Below are 23,275 nucleotides of genomic sequence, written 5' to 3' on the forward strand. Positions count from 1 at the left end.
TTGGAAGATACCCAGAGTGCTGAGAAGCGTAGTCCTTCCCAGCACCATCCCCAAAGAGCTCTACAGGGAAAGTACTGGGAAAGATTATACTGTGCATGCCTACTAGGATGGCATTGCTGCTCAGCCAGACTCTGTCTCCCTTATAGAAATTCCACCAGCAGGGGACACAATGAAACACTGCGTGACGGGAACAGTCTGACCACGATGCTGTGCCAGCGGGGCCGTGTGAAGAATTCAGCTTTGGCTGAAGCTTCTCACAGGCCTAATAACTCATTAGTCAGAGAGCTGCACTTAGAGTTGACAGCAACCACTACTGACTCTCGGGCCTTGGATGGAGAGCACTGGGATAGGGGTTGAGCGGGCAAGTTTGTTTGGGTTGGATTTGCCCAACTTCTAAACTAATGTGTTAGGAATGTGTGGGTAGGAGGAACGTGCTTCAGTGAACGGAGTTGGATTACAGCGTTGGATTGCCAGACCTACAATGCAATGATTGATTTTGCAAAACATGCAATATTTTCCCCTGGATACCCCATGAATCCTGCTACTTTTTAGCATGTGTCCTTTTGACACAAAAGAAATCTTTAAACTCACAGTAAATTACGAGTCAGAATGGACTGAGAGAAGAGCCAGAAAAAAACATGATTTGCTAACTTTAATTAAATCAAACAGTTCTGCGTAGCATATAAAGAATAAAAGCCCAGTTTAATAGGAAAGTTAGCTTTAAAAACTATTACTGTTGTTTGTATACCACTTCCCAACAAGACGTTCTCAAACCGGTTTGCATAGGAAAAGGGTTCCCTGTTCTCAAGGGCTCACCGTCTAAAAAGAAACACCAAGTAGACATCAGCAACAGCCACTGGAGGGACGCTGTGCAAGGGGTGAATAGGGCAATTCATATCTATATTATGATATTAGGTGTAAAATGAAAACAATGACATATAATTGACTTAAACAGAGAGATAATAGGCACTTAAGTGGTTAAAAACCATATAGTATGAAAACTAGAGCCCTCTTCAGACATTATTATTATTAAAAAAAAGAACTGTTGTACATGTTGACAGCAGCAAAAGCGAGTCCAGAAGTCCCATCTCAGCCCACCTTTCATGCCCAACCCTGCACTACTCATGGTTACAGCTGCATTCATCTGAAGAGGTGAACGAAGCCAGGGGCGTAGCAAGGTTGGAGTGGGCCCAGAGACAAGATTTTAAAATGGGCCCCCCCTCAGGTTTTGTAAATTGTGGACCATGCAAGTCATTTAATGGTACTAGAGAAAGATATGCTGTTCTGGTAGCTCCAGGTCTTAACACTCACATCAGTTTCGGAGGATGAATACAACTGCAGGAAACCCGGGCGGGTGTGTGGCTGGGGGAGTCAGTCATGTGACTTGCCTCTGGGGGCCCCCAAGGCAGTGGGCCCCCAGACAACTGTCTCCCCTTGCCCTATTATAGTTACGCCCTGAACGAAGCCTACAACCATAGTGCTTCTGTGCTTCTGTGATCTGCAGGCTCAGAAATGGCTCCCATGGAAATCCATTGGGCTTAAGAGTGAGACTTGCTTTTAGCTACATCACGCAACATTTCCTCACAGGTCATGCTGTTTAAATTCATCATTAAAATATTGAGTGCAATGATTTGGTTTGGGTATGTTGCTTCCCCTCCCTTTTTAACTTCTAAACTTGTCTGTATTTGCTTAAGATGTACAGTCAATAACACCATAAGTAACTATATTTTCTGTAAACAATCGAGATAAGATTAAACCATCTGTAGATAATACATTAACCTTCCGTTCAAGCACAAGAAATGAGGCATCATTCAACTGCTCTGTAAATATGTTCTGGGTTTGCTGGGGTAATTAGTGCCAATCTGGATTTCAAGCAGAAAGCACCACAGATGTTCAGTAGAATCTGAGAGGTTTATCTTTCAGATTGCTCAAGTGCCAGGAATGACTGATAAAAAAGGTACTATGTGTTTCAAAGGAGCAGCTCTGATTGATCTTCTGAAATTCTGTGCAGATGCTTGTTTCTGATATGATGCCATCAGACCAAATGAAACAACTGTGAGTGAAGGATTTATAATGCATGGAATTATTTCCATAACTGGAAGTAGGACATGTGGGGAAAAGGGCCCCTTTTAAACCTTGACCAGAACCTCAATTTGCTTCTCCAGCTTTAAGGGCTCTTTTAGATAGTGATCCATTCCAACTTCAGTGCAAATTATAATGGTAAATAAAAGAAATCCACACAACGTACCATGATGTTGTGTGATATTCTTAGTGCCATCTCCTGTCAATCTGCAGCAATCTATGAGGATACTGCACATTTTCAAACTCCTTTTTTAAATTTGAGAATAACTCCAGTTTGTTTACAGATTACTACAGATTGCCAGCAGATGGTGCTAATAATTTTTGTATACATCTTTGAACATCATGTGGATGTCTCATTTTATTTATCACCGTAACTTGCACTGAAGTTGGAGTAGATCACCATCGCAAAGAGCCCTAAGATTCCACTTCACTGAACCCTGGTAGGAGCCCCACTGCCACTGCTGGTCTTCAGGGTCTGAAATGGTCCCTGAAGTGAAGCAGTCCCACTTCACACAAACCTACTGTTCAGCTATGTCGATCCCTAATAATCTTTCTATGGAGTGATACCAATAGTACACTCATAGAAATGAGAACAGATTTTGGCACTACAGTGGCTGAAATTTTCTCTCATACATGAATCCGAAGTAAATAATGCACTGTACTCTTTGATACTCACCAACATAAGCTCAAGGGTTACGTTTAAGTGATTAGACATATCAGTACATATTATTACAGATATTTATATACCACTTTTCAACAAAAGACAACAACAAAGTTATCAAAGTGGTTTACACAGAAAAAGAAGATGGCCCCCTGTCCCAAAAGAACTCACACTCTAACAAAGAAACCTAAGGTAGGCACCAGCAACAACCACTGCAGAAATGCTGTGCTGGAACTGGAGAGGGACAGTTGCTTTCCCTCTGCTAAACAGAAGCGAAATACTGCTTTAAGGTACCTCTTTGCTCAGTTAGCATGGGCAATATTGCCTATTGACATCACAATTGCTAGCATGCTTACCAGTGAAGATGAATGGCCAAATTAATAGATATACTGAGCCTCTGCACACAAACATTTGAGGCTTGCGAGGAGTCTAACCTGGGTTAGGGAGCTGGCGGGAAAGATGTTCAGAGCTGCCATTGGGCTCAGCAAGCCCCATTCAGACATGATTGTGACAGCAATGAGTGTGGACCCAGGAAAGCCACCAAGACTTGGGAGCCTCATCCCACAATGCACTGCACTGCCAGGAGAAGGGGGAAACTGCATTGCATTGCAACCATGTTCTGATTGGCCATGGGGGGAAGGAGGCAGGGCAAGTCCAATTCAAGCCATTTTGCGCATGGGATTATAGAGAGGGCTGTGCAGAGCTGCACATTCCCTGCTCTGGGCCCTGGAAGCCGCAGCCCTCTCTGGAAAATATAGTGGGCGAATGTCCATTAAAAATGGCGTGGGATGCTTACACATGATCAGCAAACCCATGTACTGGGTCCTCTGTTGTGCACTAACCTGGGTTAAAACCCAGGTTTATTTTCAGGGTTAGCCAGTTTTGGCAAGCCTAGGTTTGTGGGCTGTGCCCTGGTTCATACTGGGGCCATTCTCACGATCAGCCAAAATCTGATTTTGGCTAATCATGTAAACCACCAGGCTCGCAGGTGAGCCCGGTGGCTTACAGGTGGCTAGCCTGCTTTTTTAGCCCTCCCCAAAGCCTGGGTTTGCGGAGCGAGCACTCCGCAAACCTGGGCTTTCCGATTGTGAGTAGCCGCGGTGTGGCTCTGCACCATGGCTACTCATCAGTAGACCCCCGGAGGGGAGGCAAAAAGTTGCCTCCCAGCTCCGGGGGTCTCCACAGTCTGCCCTGCGCACTCACACAGGGCATACTGGAGCTTCCGGGGGTCACACGGCCCCCAAGCTCCCCAGCCCCTGTTGGCAATGTCACAGAGCTGGCAATCGTGTGGGTGGCTGATCCGGCCGCCCAGGGCTTCCTCTCCGCTCATGTGCAGGCAGAGTGGGCTTAGCCCGCTCTCCCCGTGCACACTCCAAAACTGCGTCTCATTGATCGTGAGACCTGGCTCACCATCTGATAATCCAGGCTTCTCTGCCACTAACCTGGGTTACTGTGATCGTGTGACTAGGCTCATTGAATTGTAATTAATCTGCAAAGGCTTCTGAATATATTACTAGGACACATGACACACCCTCAGGACTTTTAATACTATATTTGTGCTAGAAGAAGGGCAATAAACATAAGAGAAAAGACCTCCCGCTGCTAAGCAGGCCTTTGACTGCAGGTATTAGCTTCAAAGATTTTCCTATTGGACAGCCTCTCTACAGCTTCAGGCTGAAGATACTTAAATTTGAAAATGTTGGGCAATTTGCATATTTTTGATGTGGTTTCCTTGTCTACTCAACATGTTTGACTGGGAGTCAAGACTACCTTTCTTTAAATAGCATGTTTAGCCAGGGGTGCTGTCACAGGTTAGGTAGGTCAGGCCTTAGACAAGGGCTTATGACCAAACCCTGCTGATGGGGAGGGGGAGTGGCTCTCTGAATCTCTCGCTCTGCCACTGCCTCCTTCTCCCGCCTGCCACACCATCTGCAAATGGGGAAAAACCTGGGGCCACCAAAGGGGTTGGTGCAGGGTTCTCCTCAGTTTGGAGCTGCCTTTGCATTTCTGCCTTTGCGATTCTCCCTGAATTGCACAGGGCCCCTCGGTGGCTACAGTTTACAGCTGAATGTTTATTCATAGTCATAATGCAATCTTTTCGTGTTGTCAAGTGGAATCTTTTGAATGACAAGTACTCATATTCATTTATCATCTTTTATTATAAGCTTGTGGATAACGCGAGAAAAATGTTGGCAGCAAAGCTAAAGTGAAGGTCAAAATGTATTTTATATATTTTGAATATGTATTCATTTATGAAATGTATTTCATACGATCATAGTAGAGATACTGTATCTCAAGATAATGTTTTAAAAGCAGGCATATTAATAATATAATTAATCGAGTTCTGTTGCTCCTAAGAAATGAATTTTAAATACCTGAATCTTTGCTTAAATATGAAATAGAGACAGTTGACTCATAGGTTAAAGATATCCCCTGTTCTAAGTTATAATTATAACCATGTGGAAAATAATAAATCGTTTATCTTGGAAAGAAGTGGCAACAAATTCAGCTACACACACCTCACAGAAATAGAGGGAGGGGGCCGAGACAGATGCACACATCCAGCCAGCCGGCCACTCCAGCACCGTGACTCTTGCCAGGACTCAGGTAGCTGATTCCAATAATTTATGGAGGGCTTCTATAAACAACCTTGAGTATTCAGGATGTGTCAAACACTTATTTAAACTATTACACTTGTACAACACTACCGGTATAGTTAAGATGAGGAGTTGTTTCTGCATTCTCCTATGATAAACCCTGAGCATTATGTTGATCATAAAATCTAACTAAAACGTCTGTTCAAGCTGCTTGAAAGTTTGCAGACTTTTATAACTGCTTTCCTCATAAACACAAAACAATCTGATGAGGATTTGACTAATCTTATGAGGATTTATTCCAGAAACAACTCAGTTTTCTCCCTCTCCTTTCCCTCCCTTTTCTTTCTGCCTCCAACCCACCCATCCACCCTCCACTCTCTACAGGATCCCCACTGGGACAAACTTCCAAACAACAACATACAAAAGATTACTAGGTAGAACACAACACAGGCATCAACTATATTAGCAATATTTTGATTGTAAATTATCAACTTACTGTGATAGGTGGTATTTTGGGAGAGCATTTTGGGAAGAGATTCATCTGGCAGAAATTTGTCAGGGGCATCTCTAGCAAGTGGTTGCAGAAGCTGCACCTGATGAATTCCTGGCTGGACACATCCTTCCTCAGCCCAATGCCCAACTGAAAGACCAAGGCAAAGTGTGGTGTATGCAGCCTTGTTTCTAAAGCAAGCATACTATATGAAATTATACAAAGTCTTCGCAGCTTATACAGTATAGAAGTTAAGATGGGCACCCCTAATTTCCAGTTTCCATGCTTTTTAGAATAAGAGTGAAAATTGTAAACACCTGAACTCTCATCTAAAACTCAAGGTTTGTTGATATTTCCATGTCATTTTTTTAAAATAACGACACAAAATTGTGTCAGCCCTGTGTTTGTGTATTATGTGTATTAAAATCTTACTTCTGTAATGTGTAATGATGTGTATTAAAATCTTACCTTTCAAATCTAAGAGCACTTTAGGATGTTTAAGCCATTTCAATTGCATTACTTTGTTAAACATGCACAGGATGCATTAACAAAATTTAGCAGGATGCTGATTATCAGACTTAAGCAAAAAGTAAAGAATACAGGCCGATTCTATTCATCTATTAACAGTGAAGAATAATTTATTAGAGAAATACATGCAAGATCAAGAACCATTAGCCATGTTAGCTAGATGGGACCTCCATGTTTAGAGGCCATACACATCTCAATATTAGCTGCTAGCCAGATACAATGGAAAGCCAAATAACCTGGCAATATCCTCTAAATGAGTGTTCACTGTGAACTAAGGAAGACATGATACAGGGACTTGGGGTGTCATGGGGTGGGATGTGGAAGTCAAGCCAAGAGCAATTGAGGGCAGCAACATGTTTCTGCTGTGTCAGAGGGCTTTGGAAGCACAGTGGAGCACTCCAGGAGAAGTGCCCGCAGGTTCTGCTGCAAAACACATATACAAAGAACAGGGCCGCCCCTAGCGGGGAGCAGGGCTAAGGGTGAATCAGCATGTGCAGGGCCCCCTTAACATAGGAACATAGGAAGCTGCCATATACTGAGTCAGACCATGGGTCCATCTCGCTCAGTATTGTCTACACAGACTGGCAGCGGCTTCTCCAAGGTTGCAGGCAGGAATCTCTCTCAGCCCTATCTTGGAGATGCCAGGGAAGGAACTTGGAGCTTAGATGCAGGGGCGTAGCAAGGTTGGAGTGGGCCCAGAGACAAGATTTTAAAAAGGCCCTCCTCACTGAAACTCAGCTCATGAAGTAAAGAAATCTTAAATGAGGCTGAATAGTGGTAACAAAAAGCATAGTAATATATATACCTACTAGTATTTTTAAGCCCGTTATGATAACGGGCGCTAGCTTTCTGTCCCGTCTTTTCTGTCTCTCTCTCTCTCTTTCTGTCTCTTTTTTCCCCTTGTCCCCTCTCTTTTTTTGTTTTTGTTTTTGTTGTTGTTGTTGTCTCTGTTTTTGTTCTTCCTTATTTTGCTTTTACTTTTTTGGGGGGGGGTATGGATGAATAACGGCCAAAATGGCCCATGAGAAGGTGGCCGCCCCCGCCTATCGCCCTCCCGCGCACCTAGCTGCCGGAGCCCACCTTACCCGCTCCAGCCCGAAGGAGAAGAGAGGAACTCGGGAACAGAGCTACTCTCTGTGTTAAGCTGCTGCCCATACTGTCGCAATGGACGCAATAGGCGTCCTTTGCGTCCATAGTGGCAGTTTGAGCAGTGACTTAGCACAGAGAGGAGCTCTGCTCGTGAGCTCCTCTCTTTTCCCTCGGGCTGGAGCGGGTAAGGTGGTCTTCGGCAGCTGGGTGGGCGGGAGGGCGATAGGCGGGGGCGGCGACCTTCTCATGGGCCATTTTGGCCCTTAATCTTTTGGGGGGGGGAGCGGGGAAGGTGATTTTGGGCAGCTGGGAGGGCGGGTGAGCAGGCGGGGGCGACGGCTGTGAGCGGGCGGGGGCCTCGTTGGCGGCTTCGCCGCCACCTCGCCCAGCTTCCCTGTCCCCCGTCTCGGTCTTCCCCCGCCGCCATTGCCCTCGCCTTTTTCAGGGCGGCCGCTTCTGGTTGCCTCGGCCTCCTCTCGCCGTGCCGCAGCTCATGGCCGAGGCGGCGGCTCTGCCGCCACCTCGGCCACTTTCCCCCGCCGCCACACACCGGCTAATGGCCGCCCGTGGCTGTGGGACACTGGTGTCTGAGGTCCTGTGTCCCTTGGGCTCTTCTGGGCCTGTGCTTCGCGCAGGCCCAGAACAGCCCAGGGAGGCAGGGAGGCAGATCCCCAACGTTCCAAAGCCACGGCCACTCACTTAGCCTTTTATTATATAGGATGTGCCACAATAGAACATCATCCTAAATTATTTTTTAAAAAAGTTCTGTAAATTGTGGACGATGCAAGTCATTTAATGGTACTAGAGCAAGACATGCTGTTCTGGTAGCTCCAGGTCTTAACACTCCCATCAGTTTCAGAGGATAAATACAACTGAAGGAAGCCCGGGCGGGTGCACGGCTGGGGGAGTCAGTCATGTGACTTGCCTCTGGGGAGGCCCCCCAAGGCAGTGGGCCCCCAGACAACTGTCTCCCCTTGCCCTATTGTAGTTACACCCCTGCTTAGATGCTCTTCTCAGAGCGGCTCCATCCCCTAAGGGGAATATCTTACAGTGCTCACATTTCTAGTCTCCTTTTCGTATGCAACCAGGGCAGACCCTGCTTAGCTTAAGGGAACAAGTCATGCTTGCTACCACAAGACCAGCTCTCTTCCCAAACATTTCACTCTGATATACATTGTATGTAAAACACAGGCATAAACACACATTTTAACACATTTGCATTCATTCCAAAATCAAATTCTCTTGCAGTAAAAATCTTATTTTGAAGGAAGACAATTGGATTCCTAACACGACTGTACATTTATTGCAAGGGGCAAGTCTCATTTTTACAAGGCACTCCACACTTTTGTATGGAAGCAAAATTAATGCAACCTTTCACCCCACCCACTTATTAAGGGATGGGGGGGGGGGGAAACAACTCTGTTTTTTGAAGAGTGGGTAAAACCAACTCTGCACCAAATATTTCAGTGAGTGACATTCCTTCTACTTAAGAGGCCACCTCCCATTTGTACACAGTTTTTCTTTTCCGTTAAAAACCATTGAAATGCCCCATTTTAGAACCCTTAAAACAATCTTCAATCAGGACAAGAGGGGAGAAGGTTGATGAGCACCCAAGAAACTAAGGAACACAAATAGTTTTTTGTGCAGAATGTGCCTTGGCTAGTTCCCTCCCTTTGCAAGTTTTTTAAAAAACCCATTGTGAAGGAAGATTCTTGAGGGCACAGCAACTGAACTCACAAGAATATAAGCATATGAAAACAAGTATATTTATACAAATATGCATTGACAGAATCTTTTCAACATGAAACTTAAAATATTCCCATCTCGCATGTTTCTTTCCCCACTGCTGCTGCCAGCCTGCCGTCCATGCTCCCCGGCAGCAATCTTTCCTCATTGCAGTGCAGGCCAGTGATGTAACCAGTCCCGCCCCCTTCCCTGATTGGTTGATCTTGGCCACATGCAGGGAGAGGAAAGATGGCAGCACCGCACCTGCCTCGGAGTCAGTGCCACTGGCTGCAGGCAGCATGGGCACGGGCCGAGGGGCAGGCTTTCCACTCGTTTGGGGTGGGCCGCCACCGCGGGGCCCCTGCAGCCATGGGGCCTGGGGCCATCGCACCAGTCGCCCCGCCTTAAGGATGGGCCTGATAAAGGAACTGATGGAGCTGCAGAGGTGGTCCTCCTGCATGCATACTATTTGTTTGTTTGCTTGTTTATTTAGCATATTTTTATACCACCCAAAACCTACGTCTCTGGGGGCGGTTTATGCATAGGCTTCAGTAGTCAGGATGTCAGCCACTGTCTGGAGAAGAGAATGGTCCCAAGAATTGCTCAGGCTCTTCAACAAAATGGTATCACCTGTCAGTGGTGGCTTTGCTGATAACGAGTGAAACACTCAGCTGGTATGAGGTCATGGATTTGGGGAGCAGGGATGAGGAATGTGCTTCCTGAAATAACCCTCAAGAGGATGGTTGGCATCTTGCTGTTCCGAAATGAAACAGCAATAGAGTCCATTGTATGAAGAAGACATGGAAATTGTTTCTTCTCCTGACAGATAGAACTAGAATTTGATTAGAAATGGATATGGCTAGTTGTGGCTAGACAGAATTACACCAAAGGTTGCACCTGGCTATCCCAGGTGCAGAGCAAAAGGTACAAGTATTTAGTGGTTAACTATTATTATCTTGGCTGAAAAATAGTCTGTAAAGTAGTGGTATAATGGTGGTGGTAGTCCTTTACCGACAGTTTCGCTCCCTTGAGGTTCTCTGAACAGACGTACTGCCATTTTGAATTGGCTGCTTTCTGTAAACAGCCATAGAATAAACAGCTCAAAAAATGGTACTTTCAAGTCCTTTGGATCTGAATGGGAAAAACTTAATCACACAGTTTACTTTCTCATGGAAAACAGCGGGACCTAAAAGTGCTCAAATATGGCTGGGTTGGGCCTATTTTGAATACTTAGGTTCCATTTCAGGGCTTTAAAAAAAAAAAAAAGTAGCACGAGCTGAATAAATATTTCATTTCCCCTGCTGAAGCATCAGCATCAGCTACCAGACAATTTGGATTTTCCCAGTTTTGACTATATATTTCAGAAGTTAATGATTTGCAAATGAAACACCATTTTGAACTTGGATGTCAATGCTTCTGTTGCTCATAATACTGCTCCAAAAAGGGTTTTCATTTAGCAGTGTAAATGCCCTTCTGAGGTTTACTCCAGGAGCTTTCCTGGACAGCAGGCTTTATTGTAGGTTTACTGAGAGGCTTTATTGCGAGTCCGAAGTTGCCCCAAAAAACTGATGCAAAAAGTGAATTTTTTTTTACCCTGGATATAGATCGGGCTACCCTCTAACACTCAATTAAAAACCCCGAATTGTGCGTTAAGTACTCCCTGGGTAAATTTGTTTGATATATGAATGCATCCCCTCCATTCCAGAGGAGACGCAAACTAAAAGCTGGGTGTGAAAAACTTCCAGGCAAGAAATGAGGCCTGAAGTGTTCACAACAGGAAACACGGATTGATTTCTACAGTGGAGAAACAATAATTAGCTCTGCCAAAGAATGATGCCAAAACCCATTGTAGATGTATACAATGCTCCACTTCAGGGAGGACAGAAACCTCACATGGAGCAAAAGGGCAAAAGCTTGTTTGATCTTGATTTCCAGTATGAATACACACTCTGAAAATGGGGCCTCACAATCCTTCTGACACCATGAATATCAATTCTGGAATTATTGCTCCTTTGAGTATTAATTATGAAAAATGTTGCCTTTCCTGTCACCATTCTGCTCTATTAAAACATCGCTGTATGGAAGGGTGGGGAGAACTAGCATCCTCTTCAGTCTCCTTAGACCTGCTTCTTTGATACTTGTTTCCAAAATGTGTATTCATGTGATCTTATAAGCTGAGCTTCCTGTTTGACTGGCACAGTTTATCCTGGAAGTAATAACTCCCAATCACTGGATTTTTATTCTAAGACCAACAAAGGCACATGCGTGGAGCGAGGAAGTGAGTTACTGGCGCTATAGGCTCTGTGCTGTAATGCATCCCTCATGTAATGTCTGTAATGCTCAAAGTGCCAATTTTTGTGACTACCCTCCCCCCCACCCCAGCAAGGTGCTGGCTCCTCCATTGCTCCTTCCACTTCTTGTCCTCTTTGCTGCTCATTGTGTCAAGATAAAGAAATATGCCTTGGCCTAAGAATTAGAACCCCTGGTCTGCACAGATGTCATTGCACGATATCTATACCTAGCACCCCTTCTGGGAACTCCACTAGCATGACATTATTGTATACGTGTCTCCTGGTGCAATATATAATGACCCAATCTCCAACCCACCCACCGACCCTGCTGAGGATTTTTGAGGATTTGCTTTTTTGAACCTATGATAGCACAGTGCAGCAGGAGAAATATCCGAGATGATCTCAGTTGCACCCACACATATGTATGCTGAACAATTCTATGCCAGTGTTTGCTGAGAGAAGGTCACAATTTCCTGTCTCCTAGTTCCCAGAGCTGGTCCTCAGGGAGGGTCCTCAGAGAAGAGAGGACAATGGCAGTAGCAGGATCAGTTCCATGGGCAAAATGAAACCCTTTGCTCAATCCTTAATTTGCTCTCTTGAGCACTGGATGAGTAAGGGAGATGGTGGAATAGGGAGTGAAATGGAACTGAAGTGATGTGAAAAGAGTACAGTACTCCCATGTTGGAAGGTCCCACACTACTTACATGCAATGGAGTCTGAATGCCATGCACAGTAATTCTTAACAGTAATTTGTGGAAAAGCAGAGTTGGGTGTGTACTGGTCCCTTATAGCTTGCAGGGACTTCGGGTTAAAACTTGCTGATATGTGAACTCGCAGCCTCCATTCCGAAGGGGATGTGAGCTAAACGCCATGTGTGTAAAAGTTCCTGGCGACCACAAAGCCCTGTGGTTTTCTTTGGTAGAATACAGGAGGGGTTTCCCATGGTCATCTCCTATGCAGTATGAGATGATGCCTCATCATCTTCCTATATCGCCGCTGCCCGATATAGGTGTTTCTCATAGTCTGGGAAACATACCAGTGGGGATGCGAACCAGCAACCTCTTGCTCTTTTAACAGACTGATTTGCTGTCTCTCAGGGATGCTGAAGCGGATTTTGGCACTGAGCCGAGAGATGATAGCCAGCTGTCTGTTAGAAGACCTTCAAGGCACGTTCCAACTCTAAAATTCAATAATTCCATGAACCTTAAGCCAGCCTCCCAGCTGGGACAGCAGGTATAGAACTGGAAAGGAGGCTTGGCCTGGTGAGTCCTTCAGGCAAACACGGACCCCAGTGAGCTGGATGCCTTTGCCAAGAGCTGGCACCAGTCATGATGGAAAACTATGGAAGGAGATGATGGAAGATGGCTATATTATTGAAGGAAAGGAGCTTATGTATTGTGTGTTCCTTGTAGCCTCAAACTTTTCTCAAGAGGCCCATATGCTCTCATTTTGGGTGGTCAGATCTTTGTTAAGAATACAAAGAGTCAAAAGAGAAATATGAGTACTGAAAACTGTAATACCTGGTGGAATCTGTCCAGGTTTAAGCAGTTCAGCTAAGAATATAAGCACTGAAAGTGTGATGGGGTTTCTCAGTGCTTTGTTGAGCAACACTGAGTGTGATTCATGACCCTCAGGCTTTTCTCCAGTACTGCACCTGGGCTTCTTTGTTTTATTTGTCAAATGATCCCCCCCCCCACTTTATTATGATCTCTTTTTTTGCATGTTATTCCTCATACAATTACTCATGATACTTGTAAAAATAATTGCTGTGATCTCTAAATCTGTTGGGTTTTGTCCAAAAAATTAATGAGGCACATCAGGCTCAAAAGCAGAGTAAAGGGGAGCATCTAAATATCAGCACTCTGAAAGGAAGTTGAAGGATTTGAGTGTAAAATGTTATGACTGTATAAATAACAGAGGAGTACTGTAAGAATTCTGCCCTAGTCTAAGAAGGCTCTACTAAGCAAAAAGCTAGGCTATGAATATAAAACCTAAAACAAATAGTTTGTAAATTAGAGCTGATTGTTACATTATGGGAGCAGCATGGTTGTCATTCCATATCTTGATTCAATGCCACTTTGGCCACATTGCCTCCTGGCATCCCACCCTCCTGTATGCCAACTCAGCCATGGTCAGAGATAGCAGTCAGACCATATTTTCAGGGCAACAGATGCTTTCAGAATCCCCCTCCATCTTTTGAGATGTAGCACTGGCATTGTCAAGGAACTGGTGTGGCACTGTGGTGGCCCTTGAAGATGCCACTGGCAGAGAGGGAGAGGAGGCAATGCTTCACAGGCCTTCCCTTTCTGATGGAAAGTAGTGGTGCATTCAGTATGGTGGCTTATGATGTTAAGGCCCTACTTTAAGCCCATCTTGCAGGAATCACTGGTTCAGGGACTTAGTATATTGAATACAAAACAAACATTAGCCCACATGATATACAAGGCAACACCAGCATTCCTGATTCGTCAGTGCTACAGTGTACATATAAGTCACCCCTGGTGATGTAGTGCAAGAGCGCAGTTTCACAACTATTTAAAAACAGTGTGTCTGCATTTGCGCAGCATAACTTACAATGGCCAACATGATCCACAGCCCTCCAGCAATGGAAGGAGGGCTGGAGAGGGTTGTGAGTCTGCAAGAAGCGGTCAGCACCTCTATACTGAAGGCTTCTTTGAGCAGCAGACCAGGCGTGGAGGGGGAGCAATTTTAGCATCTCTCCCCTCCTTCCAAAGGTCCAGTCCACTTGTATCAGTCTGTTCCAGACAGCTGCAGATTATGTTGGCCAGCATTTCCAAAGTAAGTAGTGCTCCAAAAATATGGGTGGACTGTTTTAAGTAATTGTGCAACTGTGCTCTTGTGCAATACTGCTGGGGGCTGGCTTCCAGGTGTGCAACAGAGTCAGCTGATCAGGAATGCCAGCACTGTCTTGCTCATCATGTGGGCTACTGTTTATAGGCACCATCTTGTTTCCAATAAAAGTGATGGTAATCAAACCATTACGCTTTTTAAAAAAACCAAAGATTGGGATGAAGCTTCTTCTAAATAATAATCTTCTTCTAAATAATAATAACAACAACAGCAACAACAACAACAACAACATCTGCAAAAAATACAAGCTACCTGTAGCCAAAAATTGGTGGGACCATAAAATTGAAAAAGTTGAAGAAAATGAAGATGTAAAAATATTATGGGACTTCCAACTACAAACAGACAAACATCTGCCACACAATACACCAGATATCACTGTAGTCGAGAAGAAAGAAAAACAAGTCAAAATAATCGACATAGCAATACCAGGGGATAGCAGAATAGAAGAAAAAGAAATAGAAAAAATCACCAAATACAAAGATCTACAAATTGAAATTGAAAGGCTGTGGCAGAAAAAGACCAAAATAATCCCAGTGGTCATTGGTGCCCTGGGTGCAGTTCCAAAAGACCTTGAAGAGCACCTCAACACCATAGGGGCCACAGAAATCACAATCAGCCAATTAAAAAAAGCAGCTTTACTGGGAACAGCCTATATTCTGCGACAATATCTATAACAACAGCAACAACACTGACAATAAAATTCAGCCATCTCAGGTCCTTGGGAAAGACTCAATGTCTGGATAAAACAAACCAGTCAATAACACCGGTCTGACTGTGTAAACAAGAAATAATAATAAAGTTGTGAAGTTGGTTGTGAAAACCAGTCAATAACACAAGAAATAATAAAGCAAAACAAATTTTTGTAGTAGTGAAACTGCATAATATCTATGTACAAAGATTATAGAAAGCCCCTTGCTCTGGAGATTCAACATTTAGAAATTTGAGCCTGTGCAGATCAAGAAAACACACCAAGCTTTCTGTACTGTGGACATGAAAATATATCAACTCCAAATCACATGAGCGGCATTCCAGCATGTTCTGATATGATACTGAAAGCGGCTTACCTCTCTTTAGTGTCATTCTCCTCACAGACACTCTCTTATGTGCAGACATCTTGGAAAGACAGCCTTTAAGTGGCTCTCAAAATTAAACATCTATTCATGATTTGTATGAGAGGAGATGAATTACAGCATATACTGATGGTGCACCAAGTCAAATAGTTGGCATTGCTGATCTAGAGCTTACCATTTTGAAATTTTCAGTTATATGTTCTTCTGTTTCTAGATATGTTTTAGCATCCTCCCAAAAAACATATTCACCAGAGTTAAATTGAAATCTTGATTTTCATGGAGATTAAAATTAAGATGCTAATTATAGCCAAAGAAAAAACATGGGTTGTGATTCAGCCGAAGCGTAAGGGCTCTCATGGAAATCACCAGAACTTAAATATGCTTCAGTTTGACTGGATTCTACCCCATAATTTTGACAGGCTGTGATTTGCCTTTTGATGTTTTTTTTTTTAAACTGAACATATTTCTAGCAATTATGTGAATCCATGAAACTTCACTATTGTCCTGAAAATGTTGTTCTATCCCTGAGGATTTTCTGACCAAGCAAACAGGAGAAGAGGAAGCTGGGAAATCTTGTGAATGACTACAAGAAGCAAACTGAAAATCCAGAAGTGTAAGACCATTTATTTCTGTCTGCCTGAATGTCAACATTTCAAATGTTGAATGTTGGGGGTTGTTAATTTTACCCCCAGAAGATAAACAGCAGAGCACTAAGGAAGAGAGCACACACTCCAGTTACAGAGTAAGTAGCAGAGGATGGTTTAGTTGTTGCAGCTATTTAGAGAAAACACATGGAGATCCTTGTAGAACTAAATAATACATATTTATTGGTTAAGTACACTTTGGAGAGGAAAGACCTAATCCTAATATAAAGGACTACATTTAGTAGCAATAGCAATAGCACTTACATTTATATACCGCTCTATAGCCGGAGCTCTCTAAGCAGTTTACAATGATTTAGCATATTGCCCCCAACATTCTGGGTACTCATTTTACTGACCTCGGAAGGATGGAAGGCTGAGTCAACCTTGAGCCCCTGGTCAGGATAAAACTTGTAACCTTCTGGTTACAGGGCAGCAGTTTTACCACTGTGCCACCAGGGGCTCAGTGTCCACCTAGTAGTCCTGAGAATGTTCAGTGCTTATAATGGTGGAATGCTATTTGTACTCCTGTACTTGTGTAATTTAAAGATAATAATCCTGTATTCCAGCAGAAGCACTGCTGTAGTCATGACTCAGCTGTCAGTTGGATAAAACACCTGGAAGAATTAGTAAACTAATTTGAGTATCATTCACAGTTTCTCAACCACTGGTCCCTGGACCGCTGCCGGTCCATGAAGGGTTGAGTGCCGGTCCTTGACTGGGAGTCAACCCACCCCCACAACAACTGCAATCAAGGCACTCACTTTCTCAATTTTGCACATGGCACGGAAGAGGAAGAGGAGGAGTATCATGGAGGCACGAGACCCTGCTTCTGCCTTGCCTCCATGTGCTGCTGAGATCTTCCTACAGCTATCTTATTCCCTATCTTTACAGCTTCAAACTGTATGCGGCATGGGGACATCGAGGAAAAGGTATGGCAGTGGGCGCCACTTGAAGGGCTGCTGGTTCTTGCATGCTTATTGTTTGCAGCCAAAGGTTGATTGATTGAAATCCAGCTGCCTGTTGCGGCCGAGGCGCCTTGAGAGGAAACACTGTTTCTCTCTTGCATCAGTGGGGCATTGTGGCCCCTCGGCCCCCTGTAACCCCCTGGTCTGCATCGCCGGTCGAAGACGGCAGTCCCCCCCCCTTTCACCAGGGGGTAGAACCTCTGGCCGGGATCATGCCGTGGTGAGGGCTAAGCAGCAGAGGGAGGGAGGAGGACCGCCTTGGCTCGGGCTTTGCAGAAAGGGAGTGCAGGTGGACCTTCCTCGGGGGAGGGGGCCCCAGCATGTGTACCAAGGAGGGCTAAGTGGAGGAGGGAGGCGGCATGGTGTGGGGTAGAGGCAAGATACCATTTTGTGCATTCATGCAAAAGGGTCATTGGATGAATGGCACTGGAATGAAGTGATCCTGGGGATTTGATGCCCAGCGCGGTTCGTGTCCGATCCCAACCGATTGAAAACCAGCTGCCTGTTGCAGCCAAGGCACCTTGAGAGGGAATGCCATTTCCCTCTTACATCGGTAGGGTGCTGTGGTTCCTCGGCCCCCTATAACCCTCTGGTCTGCACTGCCGGTGGAAGATGGTGGTCCCCTTTATGACCTCGCCAGGCGAGGGGGACAACCTCTGGCCAGGATCATGCCACGGTGAGGGCTAAGTGGTGGAGGGAGGAGGGCTAACTTGGCTCACCTCGCAGCAACGTGTGCGCAGCATGTGGGACCATGTGAGCTGCGTGGCCCCAAAGGCAGGCTGGTGTGATCGGCATGCGCAGGGGAGTTGGGAGGGGGGTGCAGAGGCACGCGCTGTGAGAGAGGATGGGGGGACATCTGTTACACTCTGGTACGCAAGCATGGTGATGGCAGCTCTTGGACCCAGGCAACCTTCCAAGCACGGTCCGGTGCACCATTGCCTCGCCCACCCTGAACAGTGCATTGTCTCCCCAGCGAGGAAGACGAGGCATCCACCACTACAACACCCTGCGCCCCCCGCCATCTCAGAATCGCCCCCTTCCCTTTAATGCCAAGTCCTCACTGCTCTTCTTCACATTTTCTTTCACCATTAAAAAAAACCCCATTCCCAGTGCCTTCCGCGTAACCATTTTAAAGGATTTTGGGAGGAGCTGCGCAGGTTTCATTAGGTCCGCCTCACAAAGTGCACATCTAAGAGCAGGATCCAGATCAAGCCAGGTGATCATGACCAAGCAGCATTGACACAAATGAGAGATGACTAAATTAATTTCAGTGGGTGGTCCTGACTAATGTTGTCTGGATCCGGCCCTGCGACTACACAACTCCTGCTAAAACTCCACCTCCATCAAAAGAGGGTTAAACTGTAGACTTTGGTCTCTACTGACAACTTGCCCAGCTCTCTTCTCCTCACCTCCTTTTTGCTTTGCTTGACATCCAGCCTGATGAAGAATTTTGGGGAATTCAAAAGCTTGCTTGTGTGTTGTTTTTGTTGGCCCCATGTAGCTTTTGAATTTTTCTAATGGCCCAACATCCCCTCTCCATTGAGTAATCACAAGCACCCCCACCCCCACCCCACACATACTGAAGACATACTGGAGACATATTTGTTCACCCAGGCTTTTAGATTCAGGGGTTCTCAACCGTGGGTCTCCAGATGTTGTTGGACTTCAACTCCCATAATCCCCAGCCATAATGGCCAAATGCCATTGTGGTTGGGGGTTATGGGAGTTTAAGTCGACCAACATCTGGGGACCCAAGGTTGAGAACCCCTAATATTCCATGTTTGCAAAAGATTCCAAATTTAATGATTTTAATGCTTATATTATTTTAATTGTAAACTGCCCAGAGATGCAAGTTTTGGGCAGTATTGAAGTCTGTTAAACAAACAAACAAACAAACAAACAAACAAACAAACAAAATTAAACTTGAAACCCCTTTATTAACTGCTGGTATGGGAAACTGCGCATGAAGAATGTAACAGTCCTTGAAACTCTGCACGAAGAATTTAGTGGTCCTTAACTCCAAAAAGGTTGAGAAACACTCTAGCGTGCCAGTAATTTCCTGTTGGGAAAACTGGAAACAACTGATTTCAAAAGACCTTTGATTTAGATAAAAGATTTAAAGTGACCTAGATTCTTCTGGCATTTTGTTTCCTTAAGCACTAGCAAGAGGTCAAACTGCATTGTGTTTATCATTTTTAAAGACTTCCTGAGCTTTGCACAATTTGTTATGCAACCCAACTTCTTTATTTTAACTTTTAAAATAAATCCAATATAAAAACAAATATATAATAACCGTGCAAGAAAAAAGAGCACAACAATATACCTTATAATAAAGGCAGTTATACATATTGATATACTGTATGTTATACTGTATTTTGCTTTCCAATATTCAATGAAAGGTTGCCATTGTTTAACATATATTGATTTTTTTCTTCCATTCCTTAGCCTGACTAGCTCTGTAAGGTTAGTCAATTGGGCTACATTCCATACGTTGTTAACCCATTCTTTGCAAGAAGGTGGACAATTTTTTTCTCCAGTTGTTAGCAATGACTAATCTTGCTGCTGTTAATAAATTAGATACCCTTGTTCTATACTGCTTGGGTATTGCAACAAATAATTCTAATAGCATTACTTGGGGATCCATCTGAATTCAATCTCTCTTTTTACGAAGCTATTAATACGAGCGAGCAAAATCGGGCTAAGGGAGCCCAGCCTGGTTTTGCTCCCTCGTGAGAACCAGTGGGCTCAAGGGCGGCAAACTCACCTATATAGCCACCCCCTTAAATGAGAGTTAAGCGAGTGCTCCATTAACCTCATTTTCCGGATCGTGTGTCAGCCGCGGCAAACACACTTGGGGGGAGGGGGATCCCAGGAATGCTCCACGGACTTGTGCGGTGCATTACTGAGGTTCTGGGAGGTGGGGCACTGTGTGGCGGTACTTTCCTTCATTTGACCCATGGAACTGCCAGGAGAGGTCCAGTGAGGCGCAGGTGGCTCGGGAAATCTAGCCCAGAAATTTGCCCCAGGCTTTAACCTGGGGTTAATGGCATGAGCATGCCCTTAACTCCAGTTTCGGGGTTGTGTGTATGTGCACGGGCTGCAGGCCACCTGTGCAGCCCGCACACGCAGAGTGTCGGGTGGAAGGAGTGCCTGGCTGAGGGAGGATCTCTCAATGTACCACGCTCCTGGCACGGTGCATTGGGGGATGCCGGAGGATTTCCTCCTCCGGCTCCCTGCTCTGCCGCTTGCTGCAGCACCGATCGTGTGTTGGGAGAGCGGCAGAGTAAAGATCCCAAAATTTACATAGGGAAAAGAATAAGAAAATAGTTCTCTGATCCAAAGGATCTTACAATTTTAAAAAGAAACACGAGGGAGACATCAGCAACAGCCACAGAGGATGACAACGCCATAGTGGGTTGAAAAGGGACAGTTGTTCTTCTCCTGGAGCTTTTTCAGATGGCAACTGTACTGTGACTTTACTTTGGTAGGGTGGGTGTGCATTCACATATCGGCCAGAGTTACCCTGAAGTCTGTGTGATATTTCAGAGAGCACTTCACACATGATTCAGGCTTTTTCCTCCATATTGGAGCCTAGCCCAATTTATGCCTGGGATTTTAAAATCCTCTTTTTGCGTTGGAGTATCTGTTATGCCCCAAACTCACAGTAAAGCCTCACAGTAAACTCGCAGTGAAGCCTGCTCTCTGAAAAACTTCCTGGGAGTTATTCGCACATGGCTTCATGCTGCAGGGTAAATGTTGAGTGAAGCCACTTCGAATTACACTCGCGGCATTGAGGGAAGCAGTCCCTCCCCTCTGCTCTCGAGTTTTGTTTTGGTGCAAATTCACATAGCATGCCTCTGTTTTCCTTCTAGCCAATGGGGGGGATTTCTAAAGAGCTATATCTGCATTTCTAATGAGAGTATCCCTCTTATCATGCTAATGATTCTACATCAGTGCCTCTCCCTATTTGCTCTGGCATTTTCACAAAAAGTATCTTAAAACCAGCATTTAAAAAACCCAGAAATACATTGAGATAAGCTAGAATCCGGAAGACAAAGCCCGATTTGTCTGTGGAGTGCTTCCAAGGATCTCGAAGGGACTACAGGGTAAGTTTGGCTGGTGTGTGAAAGCACATACTCTCTTCTGAAGGAGATTCCGGATAACAGCCCTGTTTGTAAAGCCTCCTGCTAAATATAAGAGACCCACCAATTTAAAAGGTGCCTTTGTTCAGTTGGCAGGTATTATCAAGCATACTATACTAATGGATGAAAAAAGAAAAGAAAGAAAAGCAAGTTTTTCTAAAAGGGAAAGAATTTAGGGCTTGATGTGGATGAGCTAGACAGGATACTCACTTAATGTTGAATAAGCGGTATTGATTTTAATAACCTGAATATAAGTGCTGGTCTGAAGCAATGAATCATCTTTGCCTGAAACTAAGTGAGTTTAAGTCCGGCCACTGCTTGGTGACAGATTGCCAGGAAAACTCAAGTATGCCTTGTGTTCCATCATGGAAGAAAGATGGAATATATATGTAAATAAATACATCAGATACAAAAACTACTAGTCATTCTTACAAAACAGAACAAAAATGCCATCTTTAATTTTCTTCTTCTCCATCACTAGAACCAAAAGAGCTAAAAAAAGAAACAAGTGTGCCCTTAAATCTCAGTGGCACCCATTACAACTGGCCTTCACCCAGTTAACTGTTGAAAGAGTGGTCCATTCCTTCCCAGCTATCGGACTCTGCGTGCTGGAGAGGAACCTTTATAAAGCATATCCCTCCAAACTCAGTTCAGTTCAGTTATATTATGATCTCTGATCAGCAATACAAAGTAGACAGATAAAAAACATTAAACATTAATAACGATTCATCCTAAGGTATAATGAGTGGATTAAATATTAGAGTCTGTCTGATTCTACTGGTTACCATACAAAATTTGGCTGCTTTATAAGTTGCGTCATGGTTGTCAAGAAGAAAATAAACAAAACACTCATCTGAATGACCTGGAAAATTTCTTAGTAAAGGAGACATATGAGAATATCAATAAGAAGTACAGTATAATAAAACATGGGCTGTAGACTCAACTGCTCCATCTCCATACGGGTTAATCTGTACCTCATAAAGGAGTCCGCTTAAAACTACCCTCCAGAACTGCTGATGGGAGAGCATTAAAATGTGCCAGCGAGAACATTCTTCTATATTGTGAACTGCCCAGGGACCTTTTTTTGTATGGGATGGTATATAAATGTACTAAATAAATGTACTGCTTTAAAGCTCAGGCTGAGCCAGGGGCTGAAGAAGGGAAGAGGGAACATCTTGGGCAGAGCAGTGACTCTGCTTTTGCTTCTGCCCCACCTTTCTCCAGGTGTGTACAATCTATGGGGCTGACTCTGCTGCTTTAAAGCTCAGGCTGAGCCAGGGGCTCTCGTTCTTGTGGTTCTCAGCCTTGGGGCGAGCTGCCTGGAGTTGGAAGATCTTCAAGATATCCCTTCTGTCAAAAAGTCAGCATATGTTGTGTGGGTCCTGGATTTGGTTTTTAAGTAGTGGAGCTGTGGCTGGCTGGACTGAGGAATGTGCCTGGGAGAGCAGGAGAGTGGGGTTGGTGTGTGGGCAGCAATACCACTGGTAGCGGGCAGAGGGAGATATGGCGGTGGGAGTTGGGCTGGCCGTTACTGAGGCCTGTTCCTTTTTCCAGCCCTTCTCCCCAGGGGCGTAGCTAGCCTGGGGGCAGCCTGTGTGCAGCCGCGACGGGCACCCCGATAGCCCTGCCCCCTGCGTCTGACGTCAGATGCAGGGGATAGCCACGCCCCCCGCATATGACGTCAGATGCCTTGAGGCTCCGTTCGGGAGAAGCAGCTTAACTGCCAAAGGGGCCATGCAGCCCCTTCGGCAGTTAAACAAAGGCTGGTGCTGTGTTTGCAGCGCAGCCCAGGAGCGGCTCTTCCCTGCAGGGGAGAGCCGTTTCTGGGCTGCGTTGCAAACGCAGCGCCAGCCAGGAGCGACTCTTCCCTGCTTTTGCAGGGAAGAGCCGCTCCTGGCTGGCGCTGCAAACGCAGCTCCAGTCTTTGTTTAGCTCTCGAAGGGGCTGCGCAGCCCCCGCTCGGGAGCTAAACTCCTGCCCCTGCGTCTGACGTCAGACGCAGGGGGTGTGTCAGGGCCACCAATGGCGGCTCCTGATTGGGCACGGCTCGGGTTCTTTGAACCCGTTCGCCCAATTATAGCTACGCCCCTGCTTCTCCCAGCCCTGAGACCCCTGGGAGC

The 23,275-nt window shown here is 45.1% G+C and overlaps 1 long non-coding RNA gene across 1 annotated transcript; it reads right to left on the minus strand.

Annotated features, from left to right (window-relative positions):
• Window positions 1–683: 683 nt before the first annotated feature.
• Window positions 684–7,342, minus strand: LOC128324708 (uncharacterized). The gene is made up of 3 exons (XR_008307052.1): window positions 7,168–7,342; window positions 5,837–5,980; window positions 684–819 (listed from the first exon to the last, which is right to left on the minus strand). It is a non-coding gene; the product is annotated as an uncharacterized LOC128324708 (long non-coding RNA).
• Window positions 7,343–23,275: the final 15,933 nt, after the last annotated feature.

This window comes from Hemicordylus capensis, chromosome 4, assembly GCF_027244095.1.
Source record: "Hemicordylus capensis ecotype Gifberg chromosome 4, rHemCap1.1.pri, whole genome shotgun sequence".
Taxonomy (NCBI): domain Eukaryota; kingdom Metazoa; phylum Chordata; class Lepidosauria; order Squamata; family Cordylidae; genus Hemicordylus; species Hemicordylus capensis.